Raw genomic sequence first — 12,500 nt, 5'->3', positions numbered from 1 at the left:
CGTTTCCATGGCAACAGCTGGCAGGAGGCATGTGGGAGATTTTTATCCAGTATTTATAGGCGGGTTTGGATATGTATAGGTACAGCGAGAGCCTTTTAGAGGAAAACAATCCACCAAAAGTTGGTTAAAACACCTAAAAGCTGTCCTCCGGGGACATGAAGGATGTGCTTCTGTTATGCTAGTCCTGCAGAAATCATTGATCTGATCCTAAGTCAGTTTTGTGAGCATCTAACATGTTCAGTGGGAAAGTCTCGGGTTCGTGCCGGTCAGACTGAATGACCACTTGTCGTGTGGATTCTGTTAGGAAAATGTGGTTTTTGATGCTTCACACAGGCGTAATGCAGGAGAGTTTCTGTGCCTACATAACAACCTGGCCATCTGTTCCCTCTGTCTCTGTGTGTGTGAGCATGGATCATACTGAGAAGCCGGAGACTGCTCACAAATTCTGCTTGTAAACAAAGACAGACGCCTATGCATTACACTACCCTATCACACACACATGCGCGCGCCAGAATCACAGAGACACTCATATACACCCCACCCCATCCTAACCTCATTTTGAAACTGCTTCATGCTGTATGATGTACGAGCTGTTTTCCCCACTGCCACCAAAACACAAAGTCCCTCATATTTTATTTCTAGTTTGGAACTGTGGTAGAGCGCTGGGTAGAGTTGCTGTAAGGGTGTTATGGCAGTTGCCGTTGTGGTTGAGAGTTGTGGTGAGGTTGTTGAAGGGATTGTGTTAAAGGAGTGAATAGAGTTGCTGCAAGATTGTGAAGGCAGCTGCTGAAGTGTTGTATAGAGCTGCATTGAGGTTTAAAGTTGTGTAGACTTACCGTGAGGTTGTCATGGAGATTGTGGTTGAGGGTTGTGGAGAGTTGCGGTAGGGTTGTCATGGCTACTGAGTGTTGTGCATATTGCATTGAGATTGAAAGTTGTGTAGAGTTGCAGTGAGGTTGTCATGGCGACTCTAGAGGGTTGTGTAGAGTTGCAGTGAGGTTGAGGGTTGTGTAGAGTTGCAGTGAGGTTGTCATGGTGACTGGTTGTAGAGAGTTACAGTGAGGTTGTCATGGTGACTGATTGTGTAGCGTTGCAGTAAGGTTGTCATGGTGACTGATTGTGTAGAGTTGCAGTGAGGTTGTCATGGTGACTGGTTGTGTAGAGTTGCAGTGAGGTTGTCATGGTGACTGGTTGTGTAGAGTTGTAGTGAGGTTGTCATGGTGACTGATTGTGTAGATTTGCAGTGAGGTTGTCATGGTGACCGATTGTGTAGAGTTGCAGTGAGGTTGTCATGGTACCTGGTTGTGTAGAGTTGCAGTGAGGTTGTCATGGTGACTGATTGTGTAGAGTTGCAGTGAGGTTGTCATGGTGACCGATTGTGTAGAGTTGCAGTGAGGTTGTCATAGTAACTGGTTGTGTAGAGTTGCAGTGAGGTTGTCATGGTGACTGATTGTGTAGAGTTGCAGTGAGGTTGTCATGGTGACCGATTGTGTAGAGTTGCAGTGAGGTTGTCATAGTAACTGGTTGTGTAGAGTTGCAGTGAGGTTGTCATGGTGACCGGTTGCATAGATTTGCAATGAGGTTGTCATGGTGACTGGTTGTGTAGAGTTGCAGTGAGGTTGTCATGGTGACTGGTTGTGTAGAGTTGCAGTGAGGTTGTCATGGTGACTGGTTGTGTAGAGTTGCAGTGGTGCTGGTACAGTGTGAGCTGGGGTTTGTGCCTCCTCTAATGCAGTGCAGATTGAGCTGTAGTCCAGCACAGGTTTGAGTGTATCGGGTTGTCTTTGCTCCTGATCAGTTGTTAAATGATATAGTCTAATCAGATCAGCTCTGTCCACAGTGGGCTGTGTCTCTTCTTCTCCTCTTCTCTGTCAAGTAAAGCACTTACAGTCAGGTTTCCGTCCTCTCCTCGTGCACTAATGAGCTCCTGAAGCGCTGTCTGCTGTGAGATCAGAGCGGGGGACTGGAGCGGGGTCCAGTGTTCAGTGTTCATGCTGAGACAGAGCAGTGACACCAGAACTCCTCTGAACACACACAAGCCTGTGCTTCAGTCTGCCTGACTCAATGTCAACATCTACTGACACGAGGATCATTCGGTTTGCAATCATCACCTCATTTGTACTTAACATCCGCTCCCTGATGGAGACTTCAGATATACTCAGTGTAACATCTACACTGTTAACCCTATATCCCTAGATCAGCAGTTTCCCGTTTTGTTATTAGTTTATTTTATTTTATTTATGAGTCCTACAGTGATACAGTGAGTCCTCATACAACCATACAACAATCACATAATAGCAGCACTCATAAAGACAACAACAGGAATTAGAAACTTCAAAACAAGTGATCCTCATACATATTACTGCAGATCATACTCAACAACCGCACCATTCACAGTACACTGTGATCTGATTTAGTACAACAGCTGCAATTAGGATAACGAACTTTATAAGCATTTCTTCAGGGTTTAGCAATTTTAAACTCTCTGCAATGCACTACAGTATGATCATCGATAGTTTTACATGTGCTGTGTATCAGTGCATCAAACTCCTGATGACTGGGTTTAATCTGAGGTAAAGAGGGTAAATACACAGTAGAAACACCCAGTCAAGCGTTCAGAACCACATACAACATTTAAAAAACCCTTGGAAAACCTTCAGAGCATCTTCACATGAACCGGCGACAGCACAGCGAGCGCATGAATCTGCTGGACATGGTGTGACATCAAAACGCTTTAAAAAGCAATAAAACATACTCAAAACACTACAGCAGATAATTCTGTTGCTCATAATGTATTCCTGCGTGTCTGCTGGAGTGGTGTAGAGTGTTATAAGAGCTGGTCATAGAAAAACAATAACACTCCACAAACCACAAACCCAGCGTTTATCTACAGCACACAATATTAGACTAGATCTTCTTCAAGACACTAGTGTTCAGCTTACAGTCACATGTAAAGGCTTCACTAGGGTAATTAGGGTAAAGTTAGGGTAATCAGGCCAGTCATTGTATAACAGTGGTTTATTCTGGAGACAATCCAACACTAATATTGCTGAAGGGGGCTAATAATTCATTCATTCATTCATTTCCCTTCAGCTTAATCCCTTTATTTTAGGGGTCACCACAGCAGAATGAACCACCAACTAATCCAGCATATGTTTTACACAGTGGATGCCTTTCCAGCCACAACCCGTCACAGGGAAACACCCACACTCATTCACACACACACACACACTCATACACTACGGCCAATATAGTTCATCAATTGCGCTATGGCGCATGTGTCTGGACCCATGTCAACACGGGGAGAACATGCAAACTCACACAGAAATGCCAACTGACCCAGCCGAGACTCGATCCAGTGACCTTCTTGCTGTGAGGCAGCAGTGCGACACCGCTAAGCCATCGAGCCGCCTAAGGGGACTAATAATATTGACCTTAATGTGCTTAAGGTGAAATAAAACAACTTTTACCAGAAGAAAAAATATTTCAGTGAATACTGTGGAAAATTCTTTGCTAAATGAAATATTCTTTGAGAAATGATCAAATATTTCAATGAGAGTGAAAGATTTCCAGCTCTACTGTACATTTCACCAACTTAGGAGATGTGCTGCAGCCCTACCCAGAGTTCTGTGCGCGCGGACACCTGTGTGGGCCCAGTTATGCGCTACCTCAGATGTTAAAATAACGTTAGCAGAAGGTTATCTGGAGATGTTCTCTGTTATCTGCGTCGCCACACACTCCTGTTCCTCAGATCATTCATCAGTCTGGATGTGTGTTTTGTCATGACAGAATCTGCAGCGCTGCTGTGTGTGTGTAGCGCATCTGTCCAGCTGTCTTTCGTCTGCCATAATTAAAGCGTTTTCTGATGACAAACGAGCGCTGCGTGTGTGTGTGTGTGTGTGTGTGTGTGTGTGTGTGTGTGAACGGCAGGATTGAGATTCAGTGCAGGATCACAGACGCATCTTCATCCTGACAGCAGAGCAGATCAGATCCAGCTGATGATGAAAACCTGCTGTTATTTTTACCTGTCAGGTGTGTGTGTGAGTGTGTGTGTGTGTGTGTGTGTGTGTGTGTGTGTGTCTCGCTGTATTTCAGTCCGTTTCAGAGATCCTGACGGCTGCTTCCTGCCTCAACTTCTCCAGCACAGAGCTGTCACGCGCAGATAGAGTGTGTGTGTGTGTGTGTGTGTGTGTGTGTGTGTGTGTGTGTGTGTGTGTGTGTGTGTGAGCATCCGTCAGGCCCTTGTTAGCCGCTTTCCCATCAGTTTGCTACATGAAGACTTTCCTGTGGCTGTTCTGGGTTGTTTTGCTGGGTTCATCTCCTGATTGACTGTCAGCAGATCGGGTTGTGGACGGACGTGTGTGTTTGTCGTCATCCGCTCTGCACACTCAGACCAAGTGTACACTACAGCACTCACACTAGCTGACTTTCCAGACACCTGCACACTAAAAATGGAGCCGTAAGACACGCAGACGATTCCAGAAGGCACAAGAGAAGAGTAAAGGCTGATCACCTGTTCTGTGATCAGCTGCAGGGAGGAAAGTCTTGATCAATATCTGCACTGCTTCAGTGCTGTGGTGTCTTCTTCTGCTATTATTCCTCCATTTATTAGAGGAGAACAACAGCACAGTGGAGAATCCCAACAGTGCAGCAGACTCCACGTCTCTCAGTGATATCAGTGCAGGAGATGAGGAGATGAGGAGGTGATGCTCTACTGTGCAGCACTGATGGACACACTCAGCTACTCACTGATGCAATAGTCCAGTCTGTGGAACTGCAGTGTTTAATCTGATCAATGTGTGTGTGTGTGTGTGTGTGTGTGTGTGTGTGTGTGTGTGTGTGTGCTTTGATGGATGTTGGCTGTTTGAGGCCAGTAGCTGAGTAGTTTGTTGACCATAATATGTGAGTGTGACGTTAATTAAACAGAAAAATGACACGCTTGATTAATATTCTGCTGGAGCATGAAACGCTGAAAGAGAGTTTTGATGTATTAGTACACACTCCATACACACACACACACACACACACACACCCTTCCTCTCTCTCTCACACACACAGTGGAGTCAGTGTGTTCCTCTAGCGGCTCCAGATTGTCCAGTCATTGATTAGATGTGATCAATTATTAATCAAGCTGTTTAAAGCTGCTTAGTTTCACACTTCACACAGACATCAGTCTCCAGATTAGCATAACAGCGTATCATCATCCTCATCATCATCATCATCATCATCATCATCATCATCATCATCATCTTCATCATCATCATCATCCTCATCATCATCATCATCATCATCCTCATCATCCTCATCATCATCATCATCATCATCATCATCTTCATCATCATCATCATCATCATCATCATCATCTTCATCATCATCTTCATCATCATCATCATCATCATCATCACACGCTAAAGCACACCATTCACTACAGTTCACCATAGTCCCAGACACGATGCAATCTCAGGCATACACATGCTGAACTGCATGCAATGCTTTTAATACACACACTTAACCCCGCCCCTCACACTGACATCACTGTCTGCATGTGTCTGAGACTGCATATCTGAGCTGGCTGCGAGTCTGCAGTCAGATACTATTAATGATTAATAAAGAATGACTCTCCGTCTGAGCGTCTGATGGATGGATGTAAACAGCAGGAGGAGTTTTGAAAGAGTTCCAGCAGTGCAGTGTGAGTCTCTGTGTAGTCTGAGAGAGTATTAGACCTGGAGATCTTAACGGCAAAGAGTTAGGATTATAATCCTGGGGGGCTTGATTCCCTTCACTGTGGGCTGATAAAAACCTCTCAAAAACACAGTGGCACTGGCACAAGAGCTGTGGAGGTGGGGCTGAGAGTGGTGGAGGCGGGGCTAAGAGCGGTGAGGGCATGCTGAAAGCAGTAGAGGTGGGGCGGAGCTGAGAGCATTAGAGGTGGGGCTGAGAGTGGTGGAGGCGGGGCTGAGTGCAGTTGAGGTAGGGCTGAGAGGTGGGGCATGCTGAATGCAGTGGGGTGGGGCTGGGCTGAGAGCGGCGGAGGTGGGACTGAGAACGGTGTCAAGCACACACATATGCTCCAGCACAGCCTTTGTGCGATCACATTGCTGTGGCTGTCGCCAGCACTGACATGCACCTCTCAAAAATTTAACTTCACATCACAACAATGCATAGCACAAGCTCTGTGATTGGTCAGTTTGGTAGCTGTGATGAGTGTGGGCGGTACTGAGAGCTGTGAGCCCGTTGGAGTGAGTGTTTACAAGTGTCGGGTCCTGTGAAGGAGCTCCAGATGGAGACTGTTGTTCTGTGTTTACCTCATGATTAAAGTTGTTGTACGGTTGTACTGAATGAGTGAGTTTGAGCTACCTGTACATTAAGGTAGCGTTCAGAGAAAAACTAAACACCTCGACCCAGAGGAACAGAAACACCTGCTGCCAGCTAGTGTTCAGGAGAGTTACTGCAGAGCAACACACACAGCAGGAGTATGAATGCAGGAGTACACACAAGGCTGGCGCTGTGGGTCACACTGATCACTCCACACAGAGGAATAAACCAGCCTTAAGGGTGTGTTCACACTCAGGGGCGTCGCTAGTGGGAGGAGCGAGTGCATGAGGCCCTGGTGTATGAGCGGCCCATACAAGCCAAACACTCATACATGTCATCTCACACACATCAAAGTCTTGTTCAATACCTGACGACAGTTTCATCTGTACACTGCGGTGATTTCTTCTGTGTGTGTGTGTGTGTGTGTGTGTGTGTGTGTGATGATGCACAGTAAACAGTCAGTTTGTATACTCTGTAATGAACACTCTCCTCAGTTTCTGGAGAACTGAGAGATTTAAAACCAGTTCAGATGAGGATGAGGACAGAAGAGGCAGTATAAGGAGAGGACGAGATGAGGAACAGGTGAAGAGAAGCGCTGGTGAGCAGGAGACAGAGTCTGGAGAACATTAGGTGAAGTGAAAACAGCAGAAAGCTGAATATAGCAAAGCAGAAACACAATGAAAGCAAACAGAGCTCCGACACTCCTGCATCTGACGACAGCCGGCTCTTTGAGCTGTCTTAATGAGGCAACTTTCAGCAATCTCATCCCCACTAGTATTGCTAGGTCACACACACACACACACACACACACACACACACACACACGCTCAGGTATAGTGAGTAAAAGGCGAGTGTGTTCCTCCTCCAGTGGTTTATTAGTGCTGATGGTGGACTGTAGATTCTCTTTATGTGTGTGTGTGTGTGTGTGTGTGTGTGTGTGTGTGTGTGTGTCTGTTTCCAGCCCAGGGAAATATAATCTCCATGTTTACCTCGTCTGATTTGGATAATGTGTCATATAAATGCTAAGCTCAGGGAGTTACGGTGGGATTTGTGTGTGTGTGCGCTGTGTGAACGGTTGATCCATTTCCTCCAGTGTTGATGAAGTTCTGCTGCAGCTCAGACATGATGCAGATCAGCTCAACGCTACTCTGCGCGCTAGAGCCGCTGCGGCAGCCATCTTGGCTCTACAGTGTTAAAGGCAGCTGGGTTAGTTAGCGGCCCACTGGTCAGGTTAAAGTGTGTGTGTGTGTGAGAGAGTGTGTGTGAGCTCAGGGAATGCTCGCTGTCACACACTCTGGTCAGGTTAAAGTGTGTGTGTGTGTGAGAGAGAGTGTGTGTGTGAGCTCAGGGAACGCTCGCTGTCACACACTAATTGAAACACAATCAGAGCAGACGTGTGTTTAACTGCTGCTACTAATGAGACTCGACTTTAAACAGCGAATACACACTTTAACAGTTTCTCTACACACACACACACACACACACACATACACACACATATACATACACACACACACACACACACACACACACACACACACACACACACACACACACACACACACACTGTTCACTGTTTTTCATCTTTGTATTAGTTTAAGTTGACAGTAATAACCCTTAAAATGTACCTGAAATATCGTGTGTGTGTGTGTGTGTGTGTTTGTGTGTGTGTGTGTTTGTGTGTGTGTGTGAAGGATTTTCTCTCATGAGGACGTGCTTACGGTGAAACTGCTCTCCAGCCTCCTCACATAATGACTCTGAAGTGACCCATTAACACACACACACGCACACACACACGCACACACACACACACACACACACACACACACACACACACAGGAATGAACAGTGGCGTTTGAGAATGAGATGTAAATGGAGCTCAGAGTGAATAGTTAGAGCAGTGAGAGTCTCTCTGACAAATATTAATGTAACGGCGGGACGGAGAGAGCGTGTGTGTGTGTGTGTGTGTGTGTGTGTGTCGGTACAGGCTGTAGTCATTATTCACAATATTCCTTTGTTTACTCGCTCATTTGCTGATGTGTTTTTCTTTCTTCTCTCTTTATTTGCTCTCAGATGTGACCAAGAGTTTCAGAACGGTAAGACTGGCTTCAGTTACTCTCCATCCAGCACTGCTCATTAACACAGACATGCACATCCACAATACTTCACACCACAACACCTAAAGCCTTGTCTGAAGTAAACATTTCTATTGTGAATTTATGCTTCTTGACTATAATAATGCCCTGTCCATCCAAAGACAGTCCTCCTGGAGTGTGTGGACATTCAGACATGTCAGATGTGCAATAATATTTTAAGGGCTTCAACTTTATACTTTTAACAAGCTGTGAGATCCGTCTTTAGTGTCTCCAGACTGTGTCTGTGCAGCTTCAGCTCAAACTACCCATCAGATCATTGATTACACCCTGCTGAAGATGACCATCTTTGGGTCAGAGGGAATGTAGCTGTTTGTGCCTGTGCCTTTAAATGCAAATGAGCTGGTTTTTCCCACCCACTCGAGTAGTTTCTCCCCGCCCACTTTCCCAGAATCAGGTTGAAAATAAACAACAGCAACTCGATGAAGCAGAAAACCACAGTCACAACCACACAGTCAGACTGAACCAATGCCTATTTGCTGTAGTTTTTGGCCGTCAGTCAACATTGGTGGGCGGAGCAAACCGCACTGGTGTGGTCGACATCAAAATCTCTGGCATTTGGATCCTGGTTGAGCGCCAGGACATTCTTAAAAAGAGTCTTGTTGTGTTTGTCTCACTCCAGTATTACAGTGGACACACTACACACTTCTGTCCACACAGCTTGCAACAGCTGATTTTCCCTCGTAGAGCGCTTAGTAGTTCCAGAATACTGCTTATAGTAGACTTAGCGTCCTCATATTGACCTTATTCTTCAATGAGGAAGTGCGCTTGTGTTTGAACTTCCGATTCAGCTGCATATGGGAGAAATGACGAGGAATAATAAACGGCAGAAAACAGTCAAACTACCTACTCTACAAACAAGAGTTTACAAGACTATACAGACCAAGTAGAATAATATAATTAGACAAACATTAGTCTGCAACACCAAGCAGCAAAACGAGCTGTTTTTAACGGTTAAAAATGAATGGAAGTGAATGAGACCGGAAGTCTCCGGCCAAAATGATTCAAATGGCCACGCCCAGATTAAGGTGAATAAGACGCCACATCGTCACGTCATATTTATGTTCAGAGCTTCTTCTGTGATATTAAAATTAAGATTTGAATAATATTTCATTTCCCAGTACTGGAAGGGAATTCGCTGATTAAAACATATGCTGGAATAGTTGGTGGTTCATTCCACCGTGGCGACCCCTGTTAAATAAGAGATCAAGCTGAAGGAGAATGATATGTTGTGAAGTGATTACCCTATAAAATAAGATCATTTTGGAAACAGCCTATAAATGTGTAGTTAGGCTACTGGACCGCCTGTCAAGCGCCACAACTCATGTTTACTTTCACTTTCACCAGCAGGAGAGCAAGCTTTTCACCACACTGACAGTGTTGTTTTGATGAACATGTCTGAAGTAAAGTTATGTTTTTGCTGTCAGGAAGATGATTATGTTGCTAGGCAACACAGGCATGCATATTCAAAGTGACGAGGAAGAGTAGCAGATACTGAAAATCACGCTATCATAATTAAATTAGAGAAAGTAGAAATACTCATAGCTCTTTCATTCATTCATTTTCCTTCAGCTTAGTCCCTTTATTCATCAGGATTCGCCACAGCGGAATGAACTGACAACTATTACACAGCAAATGCCCTTCCAGCCGCAACCCAGTACTGGGAAACACCCATGCACACTCATTCACACACACACACACTCATACACTACGGCCAGTTTAGTTGATCAGTTCCCCTATAGCGCATGTGTTTGGACTGTGGGGGAAACCGGAGCACCTGGAGGAAACCCACACCAATACAGGGAGAAACTCCACACAGTTATCAATGCTAGTTAATAATACACACATATTTAGGAAAAGAAGAGTCCGGCTATTATAGACATGTGGGTTTTATTGATGTTGTTTAGTCTTGAAGTATTCGCTCTTGCCTTATTTCAATAATGATGCATCAATCTTAAATCTGCTCTCTCTGAATATGGCGATGGTGTTTGTGTAGGTGGAGGAGACATTCTTAATGTTACTAGCTACATACGAGACCAAATGGGACTGGACTGTTTTTAACTATTGAGTAGCTGTTCGGTTAATGATGTGATGGGAATGACTGAGGAATAAGGGAACACTGTTTCGCACACTGAGGAAGGCATTGAGCTGAAACGTTTGTGCTTTATATCTCCAAACAATGTGAAATGAAGACATATGAAGTCATTCTTTAAGGAGTGTGGATCATGACCTTTAAAGTATTAAAATACTAAGATTAAATACGACCACCTCAGTAGTTCTAGTGTTAAAGCATCAGAGATGGACACGTCCAACTCAGATCAGTCATCCGCTGGGTGCAGTGTTTACAGAAAGAGCTTTTTCCACCTGTGTGTGTGTGTGTGTGTGTGTGTGTGTGTGTGTGTGTGTGTGTGTGTGTGTGTGTGTGTGTGTGTGTGTGTGTGTGAGAGCATGCTGTGTGTGCGGCTGCTTTACACCCGGATGAGCGGAGTCTGGAGTGACAGCGGGTCACGGGACGGATCTCACCGTCTCCAGAGGCCCTGTGTGTTCCAGTTGCTCAGCTCTACACACACTAAAAATCAATCTGGAAACTTTCTCCAGCCACCATTATGGATCCGGATCAGTGACCTATTTACAGCTCAGCACCTGCTGGAAACAAAATGGTGCTGAAGTTTCCGGAGAGCACGGAGGGGAATCTCTGTGTGTGTTTGCAAACTGAGTCCAGAAACACACACCGGGGGGTAGGAGAGATGAAAATAGAGGAGGGGAGAGACGGAGAGGTGAGGGAATGGGGGATTTTGAGATTTTATTCACACAACAACAACAACAACAACAAGCATCCTTCATTCAACACATTCAGCAAAAAGCGAGAGGAGGATAAGGGAAAGAGTGAAGGAATAAAACAGGAGAGAATAGGTGAAGAGAGGAGAAGAGGGTGGAGGTGATGAGGGGAGAATGCTTGTGGATTGTGATGGGGAGATATTTTATATTCACTCATATAGCAGATGTTTTTATCCAATAACTGAGGCTAAAAGAACAGTTGTGATCATCAGAGAGCTGCGGTATATAATGCTATGACAAGTGCTCCTCCATACTGAAAAAGCAAAACAAGCGTGCACATACAAGATGATTTACTGTATAATATATTGAGGCGCACACAAGGGGAAATGCCACAAGCGTGAGTAAATATAGTGTAAGACTCATGTAAGAGAAGACAAGCGTGAGCTAAGAAACAAACAGCAAAGTGTAAGCACAAAAATGAAGCAATAGGAGCGAGCAGAAGTCTGTATAATACACCATGTGAGGTGTGAACTGAGATACTAACACACTGTGCTCGCGGAAGAGATTTAAATGAGCTAGTAATTAATTACAGAGTGAGACAGTCTTGATTTACGATTATAAACTGAAAACAGGCCAAAGATTGATCAAATACTAAGCTGACAATACTTGCAATCTATGTGCTGTGTGAAATATGTGAGGCGTGAGGGTAACACCGCAGGCTCACGGTGGTGATCTTTAATATTTGAAGAGCTAGTATTTAAGTTGATCTTGTTTAGTGCATCATAGTGCATCAATGCCATGTCTGCGCCGCTTCAGGACCACATCATAATTAAGCATGTTTAATGTTTTCCCCATCGTCCATGATGAGTTAGCCAATAGAGGCACAGAATCTAAATTAAAGAGAGGTTATTTAAACTACCAGATAAACTAATCACAGAGGCATTTATAATGTATACGGACTCTTAATGACAGAATGTGTGGTGTAGACTTTACACAATGATTGATCGCAATGCAATGTGTAGTCTGGCATATCTGGTACCCACAACACGTCAGATTTGATCTAGACAATATAATCTGACACAGCGACTGTTATAACCAACAATAAAAACGGCGTAATATCAACAGGGCTTTAGTTTTAGTATATTTCTCTCTCCCATCGTTTGGAAAGGAGAGAGTGTGTGCTACAGTTGGTTTGTCAAGTCCACTCACCTGCGTGAAGCACACTTACTATTGCAACATGTTTTCCAAGAAGTA

The 12,500-nt window shown here is 44.6% G+C and overlaps 1 protein-coding gene across 28 annotated transcripts in view; it reads left to right on the top strand.

Moving 5' to 3' along the window:
* Positions 1-12,500, top strand: part of LOC130232565 (receptor-type tyrosine-protein phosphatase delta-like) — a 389,872-nt gene that overhangs the window by 38,075 nt on the left and 339,297 nt on the right. For all 28 annotated transcript variants that reach the window (XM_056462519.1, XM_056462527.1, XM_056462526.1 and 25 more), the window contains exon 3: positions 8,389-8,411. The gene's annotated coding sequence lies outside the window, so the exon portion shown is untranslated. The remainder of the gene's footprint in view (positions 1-8,388; positions 8,412-12,500) is intronic.

Source organism: Danio aesculapii, chromosome 7, assembly GCF_903798145.1.
Source record: "Danio aesculapii chromosome 7, fDanAes4.1, whole genome shotgun sequence".
Lineage (NCBI taxonomy): Eukaryota > Metazoa > Chordata > Actinopteri > Cypriniformes > Danionidae > Danio > Danio aesculapii.
The sequence above is the reverse complement of the archived record's forward strand: the minus strand, read 5'-3'. Positions and strand labels throughout refer to the sequence as shown.